This window comes from Miniopterus schreibersii (genome assembly GCF_964146895.1).
Source record: "Miniopterus schreibersii genome assembly, chromosome: 12".
Lineage (NCBI taxonomy): Eukaryota > Metazoa > Chordata > Mammalia > Chiroptera > Miniopteridae > Miniopterus > Miniopterus schreibersii.
In genome coordinates this window covers 41,934,021-41,959,885 of record NC_138112.1, presented here as the reverse complement: position 1 = coordinate 41,959,885, position 25,865 = coordinate 41,934,021, and the positions used below count along the sequence as shown (strand labels likewise).

Sequence of the window (25,865 nt, the reverse complement as noted above, 5' to 3'; positions counted from 1 at the left end):
CTGATGAAAGTAGGGGGAGAGGAAGAACACAAAAAGCCAGGAACTCTTCAGGGAATATGTTAGTTTAAAGGAGAAGTTGGCAAGGGAACTAAATATATGAAAAGTAGATCCACAGTGGAAGCCCTAGAAAATCATCAACAGCAAGTTGACGAGCAAGTGGGGTGGTGCACTGGCTATGCCACTTGGATAGTGCAAGACCTGCAGAAGGCACAGAGGTCTCAGAACAGAGGGACGGGTGGGTGGGTGAATGCATGCAGGAATGAATGAATGAATGAATGAATGAATGAATGAATGAATGAATGAATGTTGAATGTTAAAGATGTCTGAAAGGCAAGGAACTTGTAAAGAATACAGGTAACTTTTAAGAGAGCAGTTTCAACAGGGAGTCAAGCACTTTTAAATCATTGAATATTTATTGAGCAACTACTAGGCAATCAAGTACCATACCAGGTGTTGCAGGTACACTTGTGCACAACAAAAAAGACATTATCTTTCAGTGGCTGTAAAGCTGGGGCGATCCCAGCCAGACTGAGGAGGTCAGATCTCATCGTTTCCTTTTAGAGTAGGCAGTTAGTTTATCTTAATTTCATGCCAGGAAATATGAAGTCATGAAAACATACTCAAGAGGATAGACATTTTTTAAACAGGATCTTAAGAGCCAGGCCCAATGCCTGTTGCCAAATTCAATGAAGAATTGTTTAAAGTAAGAACAGAACATTGTTTTGAGATTGAGCCAACTAGAAAGGCTGACACACCATGACATCCCTGGCTTGTATAACCTCCCTGCCCTTGAAATGAACTCTAGAGTGAGGCAACATAGCAAAAGTTGACAATGAGATAAAGAGTGCACGTCCAAGTCATAAAGTACCCGAAACCTCACTATTCAAGCCAACCTAGTTGGAGTAAAGATCCATTTAAACTGGTGGAAAGTCTAAATTCCCATTATTTCCAAATACAAGGAATGCCTCTGGATTTAAGAAATTGACAAGTGGAACCAAAGTTTTTTCCACTTCTCCTTCCAAAAATGCCATTGAAATATCAAAGATTTTTTTTTTTTTTTAAGAAAAAGAAAAAAGAAATAGCAGTACTAGAAAAATCGAGATGAATGCTTTCACCACCAAAGAACTGTTGATGAATTGCTGGAAGGTATGAAGCAGGTAGGATAATATAGGATAGGAAAGTAAGTGGATAGGTTTCCAAAAAACAATCATAGAAAAAAAATCTGGTTCAGCATAGCAGGGATATAAAGAAGAGTAGGCGGGGGAGCTCAAGATAATTACATTAAAAGACTTCAGGTTTAGAATTGTGTCACTGTCTCATATACTGGTCCTATAGACCAGCAGTTATTGTGTGAGGACTGTGAGATAAAAATTACTTTCAAAATAATCCTAAGATGTTATTTGTTGACATTTGTACTGATGGAACAAAAATAATTGTGGCACCTAACTGGTACAAGCAGTCATTGTATTCTTCATCACCAGACATGGGAGGGGAAAGCCAGTTTCACATAAGAAAGTCCTTGATTAAGTGGTAAAAATTATTGTCATTAAAATATTAATTTTAATATTGTATGACAAAATTGGAAGTATATATAAAGCATTTTTGTTGAATACCAAAATATAATGGTTGAGTTGGAAGCTGAATTAGTTACTTTTTTTCATGGAGCACCATTTGTTCTTTTTTTTTTTTTTAAACATATCTGTGTTGATTTCAGAGAGAGGAAGGGAGAGGGAGAGAGAGAGAAACATCAATGATGAGAGAGTCATTGATCGGCTGCCTCCTGCACGCCCCCCACTGGGGATCAAGCCCGCAACCTGGGCCTGTGCCCTGACCGGGAATCAATCCGTGATCTCCTGGATCCTAGGTCGATGCTCAACCGCTGAGCCACGCCCAGCTGGGCCACCATTTGTTCTTGAAAGAACAACAGACAAACCATAGTAATTCAGACTTGGGTATCTGGCAGACATTTTCTCAAAAATGAATGAAGTGAGCCAGTCACTGCAAGGAAAATAGCCGACAGTACTGGTTGCCAATGATAGCATTCTAGCATTCAAGAGAAAATGAGATTTTTGGAAAACTTGTATACACCTCCATAAAACCTGATATTGTCCTAATACTTAAGGCTTTTTTTTATGATATCAGTGGCATTATTGACAAATGTGATTTATTGATATTGTATAATTAAAGGTATCAACATATGAAAAATCTGCTTTAATTCAGTGAGCCAATATTTTCCAAATGACCGATGTATGATGTTACAAAATCATTCACGGGTAATCGAAAATTTTAAGGCGCAAAATAGATCACTCGATTTAAACGTAATAAAATACAAAACATTCACTGCTAAGGTTTCAGATTCCACATTTGAACTATCCTTGAAGAAACTTGCATTTGTCAAGTTTTGGTGTTGTAGCAAAGATTACTCACATTTCTCTGAACAAGTTATTAGAACAGTCCTCTCTTTTCTAATTACATATCTGTGTGATGCTGGACACTCTTCATATACTCCAACCAAAGAAATATATTATCAAAGATTGACTGTAGAAGCAGATGTGGGAATCCAACTGTCTTCTATTAAGTAGTTATTAAAGAAATTTGTAAAAAATGTGAAACAATCACACTCTTCTAATTTTTTGTTTTGAAAAACATAAATTTTTATAAAATATGTTATTTACATTAACATGTATTGGGTTTGTTATTTTAAAATAAATAAATAAATGTTTTAATTTCTCTAATTTTAATTTCTAACATAGGAGCTATCAATAGATAGCTATCACAAACAAAAGCTCTTCAAAATTCTCAATAATTTTAAAAATGTAAATGGTCCTGACACCAATTTTGGAGGCTCAGTGCTGTATTCACTCAATGTTTGCTATAGCTGGTTCCTACCTTCCCCAATAAAAAGTAGATGAGGGGACAGGAAAGGGAACACTGATAGCGTCCCAACTACAACCAAAGTGGGAGGGAGGGTGATGCATCACAGGGTGTCATGAGGGTAACTCTCCTCACACTTTTCATCAGGCTGAAGCCCTGAGGGAACATGGGTACCCCTGAGATCCATCAGTAAATGCTGGAAGTGAGAGTTTAAGAGCAGGTTTGGGAAGCAAATGAATGGGTTTCCATATAACTCATTCACACATGGAACTGCTGACCTGGCCCCAGACATATTTGAGAAAAGTGGGAAAATCAGATAAATAACCTAAAACGAAAAGAAAGAAAAAAAAAAAATCTGATTTCAGTTTGACACCCCTCCCCCCGGCCCTTAGGCAAACATACTATGAGTGTGCACATTGCAGCAGGCACTTTCTTCTTCTAGGAATCATAAGATCAGACCAGGGCCCTGGCCTGGCTGTGAAGATGAGGAATTGGCCCGGCCGGGCGTGGCTCAGCGGTTGAGCGTGGACCTGCGATCCAGGCGATCGGGGTTTGATTCCCGGTCAGGGCACATGCCCGGGTTGCGGGCTCGATCAATGACTCTCTCATCATTGATGTTTCTATCTCTCTCTCTCCCCTCCTGTCCTCTCTCTGAAATCAATAAAGATATATTTAAAAAAAAAAAAAAATGAGTAATTGGTGATGTGCAGGGTTTCAAGACATAGGCAAAGCCTCAGGACAGCCACTCAGATTCTCAGAGATTATGATGGTTAAGCATTTAGCTGTCTATTTAATCAGCAAGAGCTAAGTGTATTCACCAAGGCTTTGTGCATTTACCACCAAGAAAAGGTTGGTGTTGGATTAAAAAATAAAATTTAAATATAAATGGATCTGCTACAAAACATGCTCTCTTTCAGACTGTCACAAATTTTCTTTCCCTTTTAGAAGTGACTTCTTATTCTCAGCCTAGTGAAGAAATCACTAAATCAGTGCTAAGGTTCAGTAAATTGATAATGCTTCGACAATTCCGAGAACACAAAAAAACCATTCTACAAAAATTATCAGTGAAATGACTTCACTTTCCAAAATATCCAATACAGCTTAGTGAAGAGTTACAAAATTAACGGCTTTTCTATCTCTATTCTGGTGACTTAATTTGACATTTTTAAACGCACATTATTGATGGAGTTATGAGTCCTGGAAGAACTAGAAAAATGGCTCTCACTCACTCATTCACTCACTCACCGTTCACTCAGACACCGCAGGGTGGGACTGAAAGTTCCCAGCCTCTGATCACACCTTTGGTTCCCCTGGCAACCAGCACCAGCCAGAGGTGCTTTCCAAACGCCACCTGATTAACACAGACTCGGGTGTGGTTGAAAGGGTTTTATTATATTAAGACATCTTTATCGCTCTTATCATGTGGGAAATTCTAAGAATTCCAGGAGCTCTGTGCCAGAAATGAGGAAGAAAACCAAATACTTGTTTTATATTGTAAGTCACAATATCACAGCAGGTCACACATGGCAATCTGTTCCAACATTCCCACCGACTTCACCTTTGGAACCCTTCCATATGTTAAGCTAGGGAAGTTCTGGTACCAAATTTCAATGAATGTGGGCTATCACTGGTCCAAAATTCAATCATCCAAGCTAGTAGAGTCATTTCTAGCTTTAGCTAAAACATTAAATCCATAATATCTGGTAAGTGTACCCATATCAATATATCAAACCTGATACAATCCTGTTCTTTTTGAACTGACACCCTTAAAAATCTATTCTACAAAAACACATATTTCCTGAATTTCTACTTACATGAATTATCAAACTCCTGCAGTTACTTTGAAGTAGAAGCAATTTTCTTCCCAGGTCAGAATCGTCATTGTTTCTGCGTAAGCATGCTATGATCTGACTCTAGTTTAGGTCTAGCATAGGAAATAAAGGACAGTGAGTAGGGTCCTGAGGAGAAAAAGCCTCCCCTTGTAAGGCAACTGCCTCAGGTGAGGGGATTACAGAGCCTTCAAGAAGGAAAAGTTGGTCTTCTCAGTCATTAAGAAGAGAGGCTGCTTCTGCTTGCGTAGAAAGACATGGGCATTTAGCTTCACCCAACTCCGATTCAAGTCTTCAAATTCCACCTATTCCCAATGACCTAATTGTCACATAAACAATTTGGTGAGCCTGTGAATTCAATTTCTATTATAATTCTGCAGCTCATCCAGTCATATTTTTAATTAAGTTTGTCTTACAGCTATAAGAAATAGGAGACTTTTTAAGGGTTACCATAAAAGTTCCCTGATTGTCCGAATGTGACTAGAGCTTAGACTTTAAAGCCTTGAGCTTGTCATTTTCTGTCAGTTTTCTAGTACAGTCATAAGATATATCCCACCCCACAGTCCTTGCTGTCATCACTCCCACCATACTGGTTAAATGCAACATCCACTTGATCTCAAAGGCAAGCACTTCAATAGGTATTTCTTCCCAAGCAACCACAGGTCACACTTTAATTAATCATGATCTTACTGTATGTTATAAATTACCAGAATCCTGACAAAGAACTAAATATTTCATTCAAGGCCAAGGCCATCAACAAACCAATTCCAGAACCCTATCTTTGAGAAATAGAAGGATTAAGTAGCACTGAGCTGGCCCCTACAGCTGACCCTCGCTATGCAAGGGTCCAGTCAGGAAAAGAAACCACACTAGGTATTTCAGCAGAGGGAAATTGGTTACCAGCGTTAAAGGGCTGAAAGGGCAAAAAGTAAATGCTGAGGTCACCTAGAAATAATAACTTCAGGACGCAGCTACCACCTCGAGGGCTGCAGGAACAAGAGGAGAATGAACTAACCAAAAGCCTAGAAGCCCAGAACAGGGCCCCACAGAGCCAGGGCTCGACCCTCTGAGGAGGGCGGAGCCGCCTGACTGCTGCTGGCAATCCCTGGGATGCAAGGAGGCCGCTTCCAGCCGTGCTCAACGGCGCCGGGCTGGCGGCTGGAACCAGCTACCACGTTGGGGTGAAGTGCCACTGCAAGTAAACTGACCTGCAAGCAACGCTGCTAACAAGAGGAGGGGTTCTCCCCTCCTCCAGTCTCCCAGGGTCCCTCTAGTGCCCCCTGTTGGCAGAAGCCACCTGACAAAGGAGTCTGGGAAAGTTCGGGGAGCGCTAGCCCCGGAATCCCAGAGTAGAGAAGATGAATTTGGAGCTAAGAGACAACAGGCAAATGACTGGCCTAGATGGTGTTTATGCCTAGTGTTTCTTTATGACTAAGTGGGGTTTATCCCAGGAATACAAGATTAGTTTAACATTTGAAAATCAAGTAAAACAGCACTTTTCAGCACTTTTCATCTCATGGCACACATAAACTAATTACTAAAATTCTTCAGAACACCAAAAATATATTATATTTTTTGCCTATTTGACCAAAAAAAAAAGGTATAATTTTGATTGGCTCACACTGGATCACTATTGATGTATTTGGTTGTTGCCATTTTCTTATTTGACCATCTAAGGGAAAAGAGGTCAGTGCCCCAGACTAAATAATCAGGTACTGCATGTTTTAAAAATTCTTGCAGCACACTGGTTGAAAATCGCTGAAGTAGAACATAGTTTTTCATAGATTATTAAGCTAACAGGTGTTTTTTTAAATTCAAGTGTAAGGTCTTAGTAGTTTAGCTAATTGTGAAAATAAACATATGGCCTTTTAACCTCTGTACTTTCTCTTTGGAAAGATCACTTAATATTTCAGTTATTGGAAATAAAATAATGTAACACTAGTCAATTATCACTGCTTTGTCATAAGTCACACTGCTTTGTCTAGTAGTCCTAGATACTGGAAGCTTTCTACCCACAAAGCCCAGTGAACTCTGTCACTGTGGTCTGTATATATGTTCATGTTCTTTGTTTTGCCTTTAAATAAAAAAGCCTCTTTTGTTTAAAAAAGAAAATAGATTACTGCACTTTAAGGTATATAAGTTTTGTCCCTTTTTATACTAGCAATGAATACATGGCACCAAAACTAAAATTAAAAATACAGTACAATTTACAATTGCTCAAAGAAAAAAAAATTAATGAAATTTTTAGGTGAAAATCTAACAAAACGTTCACAAGATGTATATGCAGAAAACTACAAAATGCTGATGAAATAAGTCAAAGATATCTAAATAAATGGAGAGCCGTGACACACTCATCAACTGGAAGACTCACCACAGTAAAGATGTCAATTTTCCCCAAATTTATACAGTTTTATACAGTGTGAGCCATTCCTATCAAAATCCCAGCAAGATTTCTTTTTTTGCAAATATAGACAAGATTATTCTAAAATTTATGTGAAAGGGTGAACAGCTAAAACGGTTTTGAAAAAAGATAGAGTGGGAAAAAGTCTGCCCAGTTTCAGCAGTCAGGACTACAGTATATGGCATTGGTAGAGGGACAGACTCAGAGATCAATGAAATTAAATAGAGAACCCAGAAATACACTTACAATAAATATATCCATGTGATTTTTGACAAAGGATCAAAAGCAATTCAATGGAAGAAAGAGATCTTTTTCAACAAATGGTGGTAGAGCAATGGGACATAATTAGGCAGGCAAGGGACTAGGACCTTGCCCTAAGTCACACCTTATGAAAAAATTAACTCAAAATGGATAATAGGCTTAAATATAAAATGTAAAGCTATAAAAACTTTAGAAACAAAATGCAGGAGAAAATCTCCGGGATCTGGGGCTAGACAGAGAGGTCCTAGAGAACACAAAGGCATGATACATAAAAGGAGAATGTGCTAAAGTAAACTGCATCAGATTAAAGCTCTGCCCTGTGAAAGCGCACGTGAAGAGAACAGAAACACAAGCTACCGAGTGGGAGAAGATATTTGCAAACCACTTATTGAACAAAGGACCAGTATATACAAGACATGAAGAAGACTGCATAAAGAAGTCTCAAAGCATCAGTAAAAACAATTAGAAAAAATACAGAACACGGACATGAAAAGACATTTCATCACCGAGAAGATGCAGGTAGCAAATAAGTGCATGCTAAGCTGTTCAGCGTCACTAGCCACCGCGGAAACGCAAATTGAAACCGCAATGAGACATCGCCGGTACCGACGGGTACGCCTAAAACACAAAACGGAGACATTAGAAGCTGGCGAGGATACGAAGAAACTGGGTCACTCGTGCACTGCTGGCGGGAATATAAAGTGGTACAGAGAAACTGGAAAACAGTCCGGCAGTTTCTTAAAAAACAAGATATGCAACTACCATGCTCTATATTCATGCAATTACACTCGGGCATTTATCCCAGAGAAATGAAAACCCATGTTCACACAGAAACCTACACAGATACATTTATAGCGCCTTTATTTATAGTAGCCAAACACTGGAAGTTACCCAGATGTCCTTCAACAAGTGAATGACTAAACAGACTGTGACACATCCATACCACGGAACACTGCTCAGCAATAAAAAGAAACAAATGCTCAGTACACAGTCTGGGTGGATCTCCAGAAAATTATGCTACATGAAAAAAATCTAATCTCAAAAAGGTTGCATACTATATGGTTCCATTGTATGATTCTATTTGTATAACATTCTTGAAATAACAAAATTATAAAAATGTAGAATAAATTAGTGGTTGCCAGGGATTAACTAGGGGTGGGGTCAGGAGAGAAGTGACTGTGACTATAAAAGGGCAACACGAGGGATCCTCGTGATGGAAGTGCTCATTTTTGTTATATCATTGTCAATATCCCGGTAATGATGCTGTACTATAGTTTCGCAAGATGCTACCAAGGAAAAGTGGGTAAAGGGTACATGACATCTCTCTGTATTATTTCTTACAAGTTCATGTGAATCTATAATAATTACCAAAAAAAACCCTTCAACTTTTTAATCTATAAAAAGAAACTAAAAAGTAATAGCAGTCTAGTTTAGGAGTGAAAAGTATAAAGTGGATACATGTATAGAAGAAACAAGATGGTCCCTGGCTGGTTTGGCTCAGTGGTTAGAGTGTTGGGCCCTCGGACTGAAAGGTCTGGGATTCATTTCTGGTCAAGGGCACGTACCTTGGTTGCAGGTTCGATCCCCAGCCCCGGTCAGGGTGTGTGCAGGAGGGAGCCAATTGATATGTCTCTCACATTAATGTTTCTTTCTCTCCCTTCCACTCTCTCTGAAAAGCAATGGAAAAAATATCCTCAGGTAAGGATTTAAAAAAAAAAAAGAAACAAGAATGGCAGAATATTGATAACTGCTGAAGCTTGGAAATGGGTACATGAAGGTTTACAATTATTCTGTTTATTTGTGTATGTTTGATTCTTCCATAACAAAAGGAAAATAAAAGAGAAACAGGGAGAAAGAAAGAGAGACGTAATAAGCATGTCGACCAAATAAATAAATAAAACAATAACTCTTGTTTTATTGACAATAAATAGTCAGAAAAATCCTACTCATTATAGCAACCATAACTATGAAATACCAGGGAATTAACTTTGTGAGAAATGTTAAGATTTAGGCAAATAAAACTACCTAAGTACACCGAAAATCTTAAAAGAAGATCTAAATAATGGGCCTAAATAAATGGAAAAACACACAATGCTCAAGGATGAAAAGACTCAATATTACAAAAATGCCAACTCTCCTACATTAACCTATAAATTAAGTCCAATTCCAACAGTATTATTTATAGAATCTGAAAAATGTATTCTAATATTATGATCAAAGAAAAAAATGCACAAGCTATCACCCTGCAATTTAGAGAAGAAAAAATAATGAGGGAGAACTTTCTGCATCAGATATCAAAATGGATTATAATGCTGTGTAAATAGAAAAAATAAAATAATGCAATATTAATACAGAAACAAGTAAATAGCTCTGTCTAGAGAGAATCAAAAACTATAAATATTTGATATTATGGTATCACAAATCCTTGGGATTAAAATGAACAAGCTAGCATATGATTTGAAACAACTGGTTAAACATTTGGAAAAATACTGAAGTAGATCCCTTTCTTTGGCTATTCAGAATAATATACTCCACAAGGATTAAGGAGCCCTTGGTACTTCTAAAAAGAAAAGAAAAAATAAGAGGATGCTTTTTTATAATCTTAGGGTAGACATAGTGGAAGAATTTCTGTCTTAAAACAACACACAAGTCCCAGAAGCCATAAATGGACAGATTGATTTCACAAATATTAAAAAGGTTTCCTTAGAAAAAAATTAACAATGTCTTAAAAGATAAACAGTAAGCTGGGAGAAACATGCCCTAGCACAGCCTTCATAATCATAATGTTTTAAGAGATTAAAAAATCAGTAAAATTGAAAAATCAGTAAGAAATAGAAAATCACCCAATAGGGAAAATGGAGAAGCCTCTGAACGGGCAAATCACAGGAGGGTAAATATGAATGGTTGATAACCTTATAAAAAAATGCTTGACCTTATTAATAATCAAGAAAATGCTAATTAGCCCAGGCCGTGTGGCTCAGTGGTTGAGCATCAACCCAAGAACCTGGAGGTCACAGCTGGATTCCTGGTCAGGGCACATGCCCGGGTTTCTAGCTCAATCCCCAGTTAGCGGGTATGCAGGCGGCAGCCGATCAGCGATTCTCTCTCATCATTGATGTTTCTATCCCTCGCTCCCTCTCTCGTCCTCTTTGAAATCAATAAAAACACTTTTTAATGCTAATTAATATGAGTTTTTAATATATCAAATTGCAAGCTGTAGACAGACTGATAACATACAAAATAATGTTGTCATAGATATGGGAGATAGGCACTTTTACGTGCTCTTTTACGAAAGTATAAATTGGTACAGGCTTTGCCCGGCACAATTTAACACATATTCTTTCAGGCTTCAAGTTTAAGCCAATGATTCCACGTAAGGAATCCAACCCACAGAAGTAAACACTCAGATTCACAAAGGTATACAGTCAAGGGCTTTTATTGTAGCATCGTTTCTAATGCTGAAGGGTTAGAAACAACCTAAAAATATTTCCATAAGACAATGATTAAATAAACTATGTAGAATACTCTGCAACTGTTAAAAAGAAAGTGAGTTTTATACGCTGACAGGAACATTCCTTCAAGACATATTGATATGGGCAAAATATGTTACAGAATAATTTATAAAATATGTATATCAAATAATTATATGCATTTGTATGTGTACATATATATCTGTATATACGAAAAAATCTATTAACCGTGATTACCTTTGGTGAGTAAAGGGAATGGGAGGAATGGAAGGAGATAAAATAAGGTTATACTTATTTTTTTGTTTAATTTGGCATTTAAAATGATAAGAATAATTTCTTGTGAAATGTTTGTAACTACAGGTTTTTAAAGATGCATGCTACTTGGGAGGCACTCAAAGCTTCTCGGAGCAATGGTACTATATAAATCTAGGACACTGGTATTATCATTGTTATTATCAGCATCCTTTCCCTTTCACAACCATCAACACTGATATGCCTTCCATCAGAGAAATTTAAACAAGATTTACAAATAGAGTTCATTTATTCACAGAACACACCTTCCAAGCAAGGCTATAATTCCAAAATACAGACATAATAAATGACTTGCCCAGATTTTCAAACAAGCCAGGAAATGATCCAGGGCCAGGATTCCACTCTTGTACAAATAAATGTATATGCACTGGCTCTCAGCACAGCACCATAAATAACCCATCCCTGGCATTTCAGTCTCTCCCCAAGTAATTGAATGTTTAAATGACTTGCAAACCTTCAAGATGGCTTTAAGAATTGTGTGTGTCTGGCATTCTTTTTAAAGGAATGACTTTTAAAAGCTTAACATCAACCTTCCAAGGAAGTAAAAGAGTAACATGAGTTTTCACCTTCTATAAAAGGACAACCCTAGAAGAACATTGTGCTTTTCTAAATAACAGCTCTGATCATATTATTTAGCCTAAGATCATTAACTTAGCAGGAGTACTCTAAACTGCATTACCCTAATTCTGAAAACTTTCTAAAGAAAAGGAAGACTCAAAGATACACATCAACTTCTCTAAGCCTGAGATTCCTCATTTGTAAAAAAGCAGGGAGGTATTCTTATTTCTCCCTGCTTAACTAATTGAACTGCTTTGGGGTTCAATAAAAGATTGTGACAGGTTTCTCTGGTGTGACTCAGTGGTTGCGTGTCAACCTAGGAACCAAGAGGTCACGGTCCGATTCCCCGTCAGGGCGCAGGCCGGGTTGCGGGCTCGATCCCGGTGGGGAGCGTGCAGGAGGCAGAGTATGGGATTGATGTTTCTCTGCTGTGTCTCTCATCCATGATGTTTCCCGGATGTTTCGCTCGTCGATGTTTCTATCTCTCTATCCCTTTCCCCTCCTCTCTCTCTAAAAATCAATAAAAACATTTTATAAAAAGATTGTGAAGGTGCTCTATAAAATATGAAGTTCCAGGTAAATTATTACTTATGTATGAACCTGAATTCTTGATACAAGTATAATTCCTGGCCCCTGCCCACCCCAACGTGAGAAGACATCTGATTCGCCATATTCAAGCCTCTCAATCTGTAGCCTAATAATTTGTTTTTTCTAGGCCAACAGGTCTCAGCTGCAGTGTCTAAAAAAGGAGTGTGTGGCCTTTATTTGTGAGGTATGTCACGATTTAAACTGATAGTGCCTTAGGCCTTTTATAAAGAAGATTATACTAGAATGTGAATCAGTGCAATAGCTGCCATAGTCCTTTTCTGAGTGAACTGCCCCATCCTTCAGCTTCTGCTTCTCACATGATCTTTCCTCAACCACAGTCAGAGCTGAACGAAAAGGTGGGCAGTTGGGCACTAAAATATCACTGGAATAATTAGTAACTATGGCAACGATCAAGGTTCCCACAGGCAAAGTCTTGCACAGGTAGAATATGAATGTGCCCCTGCTATTCTTATTACATACCAGTTTCTATACCAAGTGCTTTACACATATGATTTTATTTAAACCAAGAAATTACTGTATATTATTGTTTTTAAGCCTTTTTTTCTGATGAGGAGATCGAGATGTGCCCAAGACTGCACGAGAGGGGAACAGTGGAGGTGCGATTTGAAACCAATCTTCCTCCAGGACCTACTCACTATGCTCACAGCCCTCCCTAAGACTAGCTAAGTCTGTCATCTGTTTTTGTGTCTTGCATTTATATAGTAACAATTAGACAAGATTCATCAGGCAAGTTAAATCTGAAACCAAATAATTTATGGATAGTGCTGTTGGCCAGAAACCAGTGATCCACTTTAGAAAACAAATTTCAAACCTCTCAATATGTTTTCAAAGATTGTGTCTGGTTCAGAAAAATTGAAAAAGAAAAGTGAACAGAGAATATAAAGTATAAAAAAGTGAAATATATTGCCAAAATATTTCAAAATATTGACACTGCTTAGGGACCTGTCTATATCAACTGGTTTAAAATTAAGTTTTTCATTGCTTCATCAACTAAGTGTTGAACAAATATTTAAAGAACACTTTTGAAAGTGCATCAGTGAGAATTCGATTGTAAATAATAGATTTCACTCTAGCTAAATTAAACAGAAAGGGATTTACTAGGAAGAATTAGGAATTTATAAAATCACTAGAAGGGCCCTAGTCAGTCTGGCTCACTGGTTAGAGCGTTGGCCACCAGACTGAAGGGTCCGGGTTTGATTCCCGGCCAAGGGCATGTACTTCAGTTGCAGGCTCAATTCCCAGCCCTGGTCAGGGTCAGGCGCATGTGGGAGGCAACCAATTGATGTGTCTCTCTCACATTGATGTTTCTCTCTCTCCCTCTCCCTCTCTCTCTGAAAAGCAATGGAAAAAATATCCTCAGGTGAGGATTAAAAAATAATAATAAATAAAAATAAAATAAAATCACTAGAAGGGCTAGTGGAACAGAGTTGAGGCTGCTCTTCCAAGAACAACTTTCAGACACTATTATAGAACTGGTTCAACATGGGCACCATGAAGGCCATCTGCATAGCTATTGACTCTACCAGAATCTGAATCAGCAAAATAGACGCCCATGAAATTTAGACTGGACAATGCTGGGACCTCTGCTAAAGCTGTCTCAGAAAAACCAACATCTGCCGTGGAAATAACAGAAAGGATAGAAATACAGTGTCTACCTCAGAATGTTCACTTTTAACGTCCATATCTCACTAAGGTACAGTACATCTGTTTTACAAAAATTACGTTTCATGAAGCCAAGCTAAATGAACTTCTGGGAAATGTAGTCTCTAGGTTTCCAGACTCAAGCAACAAGTCTTGAGTGCATCAATCTGTAATGTCAGCTACAACTGACACCAAATTATAAGAGCCAGCCGAGAGCACCCACCCATCTTGTTCCACCCCTGGCAACAGATCAGAGCAAGGGCTTGAAGAACGTAAGGGCAGCCCACCCAAAGACTGGCCAGTGGTAGCTGACCTGATGAAAAAACATTTCTTGGGCCCAGATTTCTCTCTTGGGATTGGGACACTGAAGGACTGAGCCAACAAACAGAGGGCTTTATAGGTTTTAGGTTAACTAGATTTGGAGTTGAAATGATGATGGGTTGTGTGTGAACAAATAGCATTATACACATAGTCCTTGAGAAATATGAAGGTAAATACCAAAGAAATGGCATCAAATCTTAAAAATCCGAAGAAAGGGCCAAGGAATTTTTTTGTTGTTTATAATTCTTTTGGTGTTATTTGAATATTTTAACTTTATGATTGTATTGCTAGGATAAAAATTAAAATTAATAACAAAACAACAAAATGAATGCCCCAAACTTGGGCCTTTAAGCCAGAACAACTAACTTACACATCACATGACCACTAGCTGAAGGGAGGGAGCTCCATTGACTCTATTCCTTACTTGCCTCACTGCCCACCTGCTATGCAGTTGAAAAAATAAATTTTAAATACAAACTAGTTTACTGAGAACTTTGAACGTCAAGCCAAGGAGTTGACCACTCCAGCAACAGGGATAGCTATGAGTAAAGGAATAACTTTAACATAGGTAGAGTGCTTAACTGTGTACAATGTAAATTTAAGAGAAATTGACGGCAGCCAGGAGATTGGTTAGAAGATCAAAAATAGGGTCCTGAACTAAGCTGATGACAGTGGAATTGGAGAGAAAAGGTTGGACAAAGAGGCATAACAATGGAGTAAGTTTGGTATCTCCCAATTTTCCAGAACCCCTTCCGTTTAGGGACTGCCCCTCACTCATTCCATAAGATTACGGTGGTGAATTAGAATAAACTCATGTTCTCAAAACTAAAGAAGATACTCGACCCAAGTTGGCCACTGTCCTTCCCTGCACAGTGTTTTGGTTCACAGACATAATGCAAAGGGAATCCAAGACCTTTCTGGGAACCTTTCTCCCAATGCTATTGGGGAAGATGCTTCTCTTTCACCGTAAATTTTGGGATGCCAGAGGCCATCACGCTGCCTTGCAGAGAGGGCCTAGCAAAACAGAGAGTCACACAGAGCCCTGACAGCATCATTTGAGTCACTGAACCCCTCTAAATCTGTGCCTATCAACTTTTTAGTAAAGTCAGCCAAAAAATTAACTTTCTTGCTTACGCATTGAATTTCTGTCATTTGCAACAGAAAGAGTGCTTATTAGCATAGAGTCAAAGATGGCTTAATTTACATATCAACAAAAACTTACAGTGTACCTGCCAAATGAATAGTTTTAACATCAAGTACAATGGGAGATAAGGAATTCTAAGACATGCTCCATAAGCCTTGAGATTTATTCTAGCTTTGTCACCAGTTATCAATGTGACATCAAAGTCATGTGATAGCTCTGGGATTCATTCTTCTCTTCCTTTAAAGGGAGGGACAAGGGGATTACATTGTATTATTTTCTAAAGATTTTATTCAATTCTAAAATGTTATTATTCTGTTCCATGACATGGAAGAATTAGTGAATCACTGAAGGTTCCAAAATATGGAAGACCGGTATGCAAAATGGATTAAATGCAAAGAGACTGGAAGCTTGCAAGACTGTGGCAATAATTTAGAAGAAACATTTGTTAAGCCAGGTCTAGAGAATACGGAAGAGTGATGGAAAGCTAAAACACCTTAGAAAAAAGTAACAATTTGATGCCTGAGTATGTGGAATAGAAGGAGAGTCAAGAGGGACTATGGGCGCCACGTTTCTAGTTTGGGATAGTAAAAAAACAATCTTCCACAAAAATGAAGTCGTTAACAAAGCCCAAGTACTGGTAGAGAATTAAAAGTTTTGAACATGCCGAATCTGAGCTGTTAGTATATATTCAAATAGAAAGTCTACAGACTGGAAAATCTAGAACTGATTCAAGTGGGAAGTCAGGGCTCTTGTTACATTTTTGAGGATCAGCGAACATAAAGGGAACAGTGAAAGCCCTGGAGTGAATAAAAGCTACAACAAAAACTGGTAATTGACATGCTAGTTTGTTAATAGGCGAAATATGTTAACGTTGTAAACTTGTATTTCTTGCCTTTAAGCTCAATTTATAAATCTTGTTGGTCTATTTAAAAATCTTGTAATCTTTGCATAAAAATATGGACACTGTCACTTATTCTCTATGATATAACTAATTCACAAGCTTAACAGACCAAATACTTTATAAATATTTAACATAATTTGCATACTCGACTAATCAAATTTTCTTAGATATTTTAAATTACAGCAACAATTGTAATATAGCTAACATCTAGCCAGTGAAATCTTTATAAGCACTTATGTAACTCTCGTAAATCTAATACCAGTAAGTCAATCTCATATATGTGATCACAGAATTCTCTTACATGTTTCACACATCTTAAAACATGACAAAGCACACACCACCATAATCATGACAACTTTCGCAGAAATTAAAACCCTACTAATTTACTACCTTCACATTAAAAGGTACCCATTGTGGCAGACATGGGGATGGGCCACTCAGATCCTTCGAGAAAGAGCTTGCTGCGCTGCTCAGGGCCCTCGTGGGAGCTGCAGGTGGCCTCCAGCTCTCAGCTCACTCAGGGTCTGCCTGGGCTGCAGTCCGGCCCTCCCAGGGCCCACGCGTGCGAACCACTAACGCGAGGACGGTAAAGGGCGGGGGAGGGGCGGCGGGGGGCGGGGGGGATGCTCTGACCTGCAATACTAGCTCCAGAGCTCCTTGTCTCATCATCTGCCTCTGGCAAACCTAACTTCGAACCAAATGAACTCATGCAACCAACATGAGCAAAATTACCATCTCGGACCTCCTATAGCAACTGCGGCTGCAAATGTGGAATATCAGTCGAAATTCTTGTCACTACTTCCAGTGATGATTTTACCTGAACCCCAGGTAATAAACTGAGCTCCTTTTTAATGGCCTACCTGCTTAGCCAAAATACTGTTGTAGTCTTATCCACAACAGTTTGCTACCTAAGTTTGCACGCACAAACCCCACCAAGACGCACATGGCTTGCAGTTCCCACAACCAGCACTGCCCCTAATCTAGGTAGGCTCTGTCACCAACTAGCTTTGGGAACCTGGGCAAGTTATCTACCAATCTGTGCTCAATTTCCTTATCTGTAAAATAGGGATAATTATCTGATAGGGTTGTTGTGAAGAGTAAATGCGCTATTACATTAAAAAGTGTGTGGAACAGCCCTGATCTGTGTGACTCAGTTGGGTGTCATCCTGTGAGCCAAGGCACATACCCAAGTTGCAGGCTCGATCCTGCAGGAGGCAGCAGATCTATGCTTTGCTCTCACATCAATATTTCTCTCTCTCCCTTCCTCTCTCTAAAAATTAATAAAAGTGTGGGGTTTTTTAAAGTGTGTAGAACAGCCCCTGGCCCAGACTTTGTATCAATGCTAGTTACAGTATTATCATTATTGACCTGAGTTCTACATTGTCTACATATTTTCTCATCTGTTTCAGCAACCAGCAGTCTGTATAATTCATTGACAGCAATTACAGAAAAAATTATTACGTTTCAAGCCCCTTAATAATCAGACTTCAGATTTCAGGACCTAGGTTAAATTTTGATTTGACTTTAGTTGAACTTGCTATCAGTTGAATATTTTGGATTCTCCCAATTCATGAAGATGTAAACAAGATGTGTGAAGATTAAATTGGGGACATATGTAAAAGGGTTTTTTTGAAATATAAAACATGAAATTATGGGTTATTATTCCAACATTATTATGAAGCTAGACAACTCCTGCAATTAGAAAATGAAATTCTTTGTTCTTCCAGTAAAGCTGCACCTCTTCCCAAAATGATTTCCACCTTTGTGGTTAAAGTGTAAATGAAACTGACTTAGTAGGAATAATTTTAAAATAATAATGAAGACATACGTAAAGTCTAACATAGGGCGAAGATCTGAAGATGTTGAGATGGCCTTAAAAAATTTAGAACCAAATGTTGGCTTCTATTATCAGTCCTAGGAAATCACCTATGCAGCGTCCGGACAACTGTGTTAAATTAAGGGGTAAGCTTTTTTCAATGCTTGTGAAATTTATTCACATATCGAAGAAGCATACTTAAGGAAAACAAAAGCTGCCCTGGCTTTTGACCGCCAGTCGGGTACTTTCTGTCGTTGGTGCTGTGCCTGGAAACAGGATCCAGTTTTCATCCAGCTACTTCTACGGGGCCTCGAAAAGCTAAAACCCGCGGACAATGGGACCTGCTGTTTAGTAGAATGCACTTTAACAATCCCCTCGAAGAGGGGTAAATGTTTCAAAGTGTCAGCTTGGAAAAGCCCACTCCAGGTCGGCTCTCACACGATGAAAGACACAACCCGCAGGCTTTTGCTGCGTCGTTCTTAAAAAGAGGGGGCGGAGGGCTACGCTTTAAGGTTTACATTCGCCGAAAGCCGGCGAGCCGGGCGGGGTTCGGGGCGGGGGGCCCTGCGCCCGGGGCTGCGGGGGGACGGGAGCCGGGCGGGGTTCGGGGCGGGGGGCCCTGCGCCCGGGGCTGCGGGGGGACGGGAGCCGGGCGGGGTTCCGGGGCGGGCTGCGGGGGGACGGGAGGCCCTGCGCCCCGGGCTGCGGGGGGACGGGAGCCAGGCCGGGCGGCGGGCGCTGCGGAGACGCCGCGATGCCGGCCGAGTCCGACGGGGCGCCCCTGTGCGCCCAGTTGGGGTTTCCACCCCAGAGCTCTGGCGGGAGGAGCGCCCCGAAGAGCGTCAGGCTCAGCTCTCGGCCGGGGCCCGCTAGGACCCCGGGCTCGCCCGCGTCGGGGAGGGGCGGGGGCGTTTTCTGCCCGGATTCCTGTGGGAAAACGGAGAAAAGAGGCGGCGGCGGCGCTACGTGGGCCGGGGTGGGGCCCGGAGAACAAAGAGGCCGCGAGAGCCGGCGGCGCTCCATCGTCCCCGCGCGCCTTCTCGGGACTGGGGTCCGCTCGGGTCACCGCCGCCCGGGCGGGCCGCCGGAGCCTGCGCTCGAGTCCAGTCCGGCTGCAGGGTTAGACTGTCCGGTGGCGCCCAGGCATCTGCATGCTAAGCAGGGTCCCGACGCCTCGGCGCAGGGAAGTTTGAGAACAATCGCCCCCCGTCCGACCGCACCTGGCCTCCCAGCTCCCGCGAGCCCAGAGCCCGGCCGCGGCAGGCCACGCCCAACAGCGGCGGGGCCTCTCCTTTGGTCCCGCCCCCTTCTCAGCGCGGGTTGGTGGCGGGGAGCGACTCTGGCGCTGATTGGGCAGCGGAGGAGTCGCTCGCGGAGACTGCAATTTCGGGTGCTCCAGGGTGCTAAATTTATCTTCAGAAGAGCGACCGCGCCAGCCGCGAATCGGAGCTCTGTGGAGGTGGTATAGGCGACACCCCTGAACTGAGAGCATCACCCTGTCCCCGAACCCTTCTTTCCTGTTTTATTTTTCATTTCCCTGCCCTCCCTCCTCACCCCAGTCTGCGACGACTGGCTCTTGACCCCGTTCAGGCCTCGGTGAAGGTGAGGACCGGAGCGGCCGCGGCGGCTGAGTGGCGCGCTTGAAATGGCCGCTGCCTGGAGCTGTCTAAAATGGCGGCCGCGGGCTCAGCTGGGGACCGCGGCGCTGCTCGGCAGCCCAGCCGCCGTAGACCGTTCTCTCCATCACTGGTGGAGACGAAGTAGAAAGATCGTGTTGGGTGCTGAGGCGTGTACCTGTGGTGGTTAGCCGAGGCGGCCGTCCGGGGACGCGCGAGAGGAGCTGTGTAGGCGAGGGTGGGCTCCGACAGGAAGCGCCCCCAGATGCGGCGGTCTGCGGGCGTCGCCCCCCAGAGACAGGGAGCTGAGGGATGGCTGTCCTAGGCGCACATCGAGGTGGCCGTTGCTAGAAGCATTTAGGTGCTGGAAGGGGTGCCCTACCCGCGTCCCGCCTAGGCTTCCCGAAAGGACTGCGCTCCTCCCCGCCCTCCTGCCCCGAGGGTATTGTTCGCAGCTGGAAACGCCCGCGGGGGGTGGAGGGAGGGCGCTACCTTTCCGTTTAACCGGAAGAAACAGAAAACGAGGGAGCCGCCGCCCCTCCCTCGCCCCCGCCCCCCTTTCAGGGAGTGAAATAGAAACTTTGCTCTCTAGGGAGTCCAGACTTTGCCCTCGAGAGCCTGGGGGAAGCACCTCTAAAGAGGTGAGGTTGAGGCCCCCTTTCCTGGAAACAGGCTTCCCGCTCCGTGTGCCCTGGCTGCGCGGGAGGGCGCCTCATCTTTCAGGCCCACCAGCGGCGCCGGGAAGCGCTCTCGCCAAGTCCCAGTCGGAACTGTGGAGAGGGAATGCCCTGCAGTTTTGCTCCCGATAATGCAGAAGTACGCGTTTCTCCTCCTGTCAGTTTGAGATCCTCGACTTTCTGGCAGTTGTAACCCGTTTATCCCTGCACCATCCGTCTCCTGGTACCAGATATTTTAGTGCTTAGGAAATTGAGTATTCAGGGACACACAATAATGGCTAGGCATGTGGGCTCTGCAGTCCCACTTTTGGGGTTCTAAGTTCTTCACTTAAAAGGTGTGTTAACGAAGCACGTGACTTGACTTCTCTGTTGTCTATTTGTTCATGTCTCAAGTGGAGTTATTGATAATCCCTGACTCTCAGGTTTGCTTTAAGGGTTAATTGAGCTCATCTATAAGGGATTTGGCAGTTACTGGCACACTGTAAACAGTGGCCACTCAGTATGCATCAGTAACCTTGGGGATTGGTTATTGAGGGGACAAAAATGGTTATAGCAAAAAGGCATATTTCATGTAACACTTCTATGTATCGACTGCTTCGATTTTAGATTACTTTCAGTGCTTAGTTTTAGAAACAATTAAGGTATGGTTGTACTATTAAAAGTTAGGCTTAGTTTTTGAAAGTTTTTAATGTGTTTCGATGAAGTCAGTGTCAGAACAGTGAAATTACTAGGGTATTAAACAGGATAAAAATACTAGCATATTTACTATGTTAGGCATCTTCTGTTTCAGTCCAAGATCTGCATTGCAGTGAAGAATCATTTGCACTACCTGGATCTAAAATAAGTTGTATTGGATGGTCAACTTAGAGGTATGTAGTTAGTGCTGCTTTTGTAGTGTCTAATTTTAATTTTTCTCATTCTAGGCTATTGGTTACTCCCCTTCCACCCCATCCCTTAATTTTATTCTTTTGAAGAGTCTTCATTGCAAGCTGCCAAGGTGGAGAGTGATTCCAGAAGGGAGTACTCCTCATTTCAGGTATCTTACCCTCTAGCTATTAATAGGAAAAACATTTTGATTCAAGATCTAACATGAGAATACAAAGCTTACTGTGTAGCCAAGTCATAAAGTTTAAATCAAAAGTAGCTGTATCTGGATAGACACTAAGTTCCTATATCTTAACTTGTAAAGCTAGTAGTATTCTTTAGAGGTCCTAAGATTTGTGTTCCCCTTCCTAGGAATAAACCTATTAAAATTAGAGTTTATATTTTCTTTAGGTCTTGGTTAAGTTTTCATCTATAGTATAATGGAATGCAGAGTAATCAGTAAAATGTACATTATTTTGAATGAGTCTTAATTTTAAGTTCAGAGAAATAGTAGCTAACTTTTGGTCCACAGTTTATTTTGTGATGTCAGCCAACACACAGTATTTAGGATACACCAAAATTCTGTGTCTTGCAAAACTTGAACTGTTTGTGTATTTTTAATACAGATCATTAGTTCCTAGCCCTGAAAGGTGCTTTCAGATATATAATACAGTGGTGCCTCGGTTTTTGAACATCTCTGTTGACTAACATTTCAGTTTACGAACACCATAAACCCAGAAGTGCTTCGGTTTTCGAACACACCCCGGAAGTCGAACATGCCACACAGCTTCCGCTGAGTGCAAGATCCTGAGACCTAGCTGTCAGCTTTTGATCCCTCAGTTTTCAAACGTTTCAGAACTCGAACGGCCTTCTGGAACAGATTATGTTCAAAAACTGAGCTACCACTGCAGTGTCAACAGTGAATGTGTCTAATCGCAATAGGCATGAGAAAGCTAAAGGAGATTCCAAGATACCATGAGAAGGGGTTGGTAAATTATGCCCTACGGCTGTTTTTGTAAATAGAGATTTACTGAAGCACAGCTGTGCCCTTTTTTTTTTTTTTTACCTATTTTCTATGGCTGCTGCCATGCTAAAACTACAGAATTGAGGAGTTGCAACAGAGACCATATGGCTCATATAGTCAAAAATATTATATGGCCCTTTACAGAAAAAGTTTGCCAACCCCTGCCATGGGACATATTCTTCAAGTTCCTTTATAAACATGCTTATCAACTCTTTATTTCTTAACCCAATAGTTCCCAAATTGTGTTTTGTAGAATATTAATATTCTCTAAGTTAATAAGTGTTCTGAGAAAAAAGGTCAATGCTAACAATAGGTTTTTTTTAATAGTTTATCTTAAAATATAAGTTTAAGACTACTAAACTCATTTCTATAGCTTTTATTTTTATGTGATAATCTACCTTTAAGAAAAGGTGTGCCATACCTGAGAGCACCAGGAAATCGCATGAGAGATCACCTGATAGACGAACGTGTGATGTTCCATCTGCGCATTGATGCATAGGCAGCATTTACAAATTAACTGATGTGTTGCTATATATCATCTCTTTGATGATTGCTCGTCTTCTATGTATCCTGTCTTATAATTTCAACAAATTTGTGATACTCAATGTTTATTCTAAACTAACCATGTTTTGTACCACAAATACATTGCCTATGGATCTATTGCCAAAACAAGGAAGTCTTAAACAAGAAGTAGAATCATTTTATCAGATTGTCTCTGAATCAAATGATCAAAAAGTTGGAATATTACAAAGTGAAGATGAACAGTTGCAGCCATCAGTTTCTAAAAAATCAGAAGATGAGCTTTCCAGGGTCCAGTTTATGTCCAGTTCCAACAAAATAACATTTAGTAAGAAACCAAAAAGAAGAAAATATGATGAAAGTTATTTGTCTTTTGGATTTACTTACTTTGGAAATAGAGATGCACCTCATGCTCAGTGTGTGTTATGTAAGAAAATTTTATCAAATAGCTCTTTGGCCCCTAGTAAGCTTCGAAGACACTTGGAAACTAAACATGCTGCATATAAAGACAAAGACATAAGCTTTTTCAAGCAACATCTTGATTCACCTGAAAATAATAAACCCCCACCACCTAAAATTGTCAATACAGATAATGAAAGTGCTACAGAGGCATCATACAATGTAAGTTACCATATAGCCCTGAGTGGAGAGGCTCATACTGTTGGAGAATTACTTATCAAACCTTGTGCAAAAGATGTCGTGATGCGGATGTTTGATGAACAATACAGTAAAAAAATAGATGCAGTGCAACTATCGAACAGTACCATTGCACGTCGAATTAAGGATCTAGCTGCTGATATTGAAGAAGAGCTTGTTTGTAGACTGAAAATTTGTGATGGGTTTTCACTGCAACTAGATGAATCAGCTGATGTTTCAGGACTTGCTGTGCTGCTTGTGTTTGTTCGTTACCGGTTTAATAAGTCTATTGAGGAAGACCTACTCTTATGTGAATCTTTGCAAAGTAATGCTACTGGTAAAGAAATATTCAACTGCATCAACAGTTTTATGCAGAAACATGAAATTGAATGGGAAAAATGTGTTGATGTTTGTAGTGATGCTTCTAGGGCAATGGATGGGAAAATTGCTGAGGCTGTCACCTTGATAAAGTATGTCGCTCCTGAAAGTACCAGTAGTCACTGCCTATTATATAGACATGCACTAGCAGTTAAAATAATGCCTACATCTCTGAAAAATGTGTTAGATCAGGCAGTACAAATCATCAATTACATTAAAGCTCGACCACATCAATCGAGACTACTAAAAATTTTATGTGAAGAAATGGGTGCCCAGCACACAGCACTTCTTCTAAATACAGAGGTGAGGTGGCTTTCCCGAGGTAAAGTCCTTGTAAGACTTTTTGAGCTTCGTCGAGAACTATTGGTGTTCATGGATTCTGCTTTTCAGCTATCTGATTGTTTAACAAATTTATCTTGGCTGCTAAGACTTGCATATCTTGCAGATATTTTTACTAAATTAAATGAGGTTAATCTGTCAATGCAAGGAAAAAATGTGACAGTTTTTACAGTATTTGATAAAATGTCATCATTGTTAAGAAAATTGGCATTTTGGGCCTCATCTGTAGAAGAAGAAAACTTTGATTGTTTTCCTACACTCAGTGACTTTTTGACTGAAATTAATTCTACAGTTGATAAAGATATTTGCGTTGCCATTGTTCAGCACCTAAGGGGTTTGCGCTCTACTCTGTTAAAACATTTTCCGGTAACAAATGACAATAATGCTTGGGTTAGAAATCCATTTACAGTTACTGTTAAACCAGCCTCGTTAGTAGCACGGGACTATGAGAGCTTGATTGATTTAACATCTGATTCTCAAGTAAAACAAAATTTCAGTGAACTTTCCCTGAATGATTTTTGGAGTAGCCTAATACAAGAGTACCCAAGTATTGCAAGGCGTGCAGTTCGTGTACTTCTTCCGTTTGCTACAATGCACCTGTGTGAAACAGGATTTTCATACTATGCTGCAACAAAAACGAAATACAGGAAAAGGCTTGATGCTGCACCTCATATGCGGATCCGACTTAGCAACATTACACCTAATATTAAGCGGATATGTGATAAAAAGACACAAAAACACTGTTCTCATTAAAATTGAAGGGTTTTGCATGTCTCGTGATAACCAAATATAAGATGAAAATAAAAGATGATTTACTTTATCTCTGGCATTTTGGGATTTTAAGTAAAATTATCCAGGTTTTTTATATTTCTTAGATTTTAAGGAAACTAGAGAATCAAAAACTTAAACGTGTTATTACTGGTATTTCTTCACATCATAATTTCAGAGGGTTCCATGGTCATAACTTTACCTTGATTCACAAGATAAAGCCCCTAATTCCTTAGCATAACGTACCTCTTTAGGATCTAATCCCTACCAATCTTTCAAGCCATGCCTATCCTGTAGCTAGCCAATCACATGGAATTTCTTGCCCTTCCCTAAACATCACATTGTTTCATGTTTTGGGGGTCTCAAAAACCTATCCTTCCTCGTCTTCCTGACAAATTCCTGTTTGCTTTTCTAACACATTGACTTAATTTATCATAGATACTTTAATTCTCTGTATCTTTTTCTATTTTGGCCTTATTTTTTGTGTCTGTCTCAACTGTGACAGCTTGGTAGTCTCATGATTCCCAGTTGGACTGAGCTCTTATAGGGTCTTATCCAGCTCTGTCTCCCTAATATTGGCAAAAGGACCTCCTGAAGTGATGCTCAATAAAGGAAGAAATGTTGAAGGTCAACAACAAAAATGGAATGGGGTGTGGTGGGTTATGTGTGTATATTCTGCATGTTTACAGAATTCTACCCTTTATGATTTTAGCTCAGTTATTCTAATACCTAGAATTCCGTGAAGTTAGGCAGAAGTCACTAAGAATGTCATAGCTCTGATTCAAGCTGAACTTTTGGGGAAGAGGAGAGGAAGTATGAAGAACACTTTCAAATATCTTCTTTGTTTCTCAATTCCTATATACATTATTGCAAATTCCATACACTGTAGTCTAAATTAATGAGACTA

General features: G+C 40.4%; 2 long non-coding RNA genes across 4 annotated transcripts in view; one reads left to right on the top strand and one right to left on the bottom strand.

The window, feature by feature from the left end:
• The window catches only part of LOC308565303, a 143,460-nt gene extending 122,246 nt beyond the window's left edge, over positions 1-21,214 (bottom strand). For both annotated transcript variants that reach the window (XR_014000025.1, XR_014000026.1), the window contains exon 1: positions 19,932-21,214. This is a non-coding gene — a long non-coding RNA (uncharacterized lncRNA). The remainder of the gene's footprint in view (positions 1-19,931) is intronic.
• Positions 19,240-25,010, top strand: LOC308565302. Of its 2 annotated transcripts, XR_014000023.1 has the most exons (4): positions 19,240-19,739; positions 21,221-21,299; positions 21,405-21,466; positions 22,724-25,010. It is a non-coding gene; the product is annotated as an uncharacterized lncRNA (long non-coding RNA). The 2 variants fall into 2 exon arrangements; XR_014000024.1 differs by having other exon boundaries at positions 21,221-21,466; positions 22,692-25,010.
• The last annotated feature ends 855 nt before the right edge of the window (positions 25,011-25,865 follow it).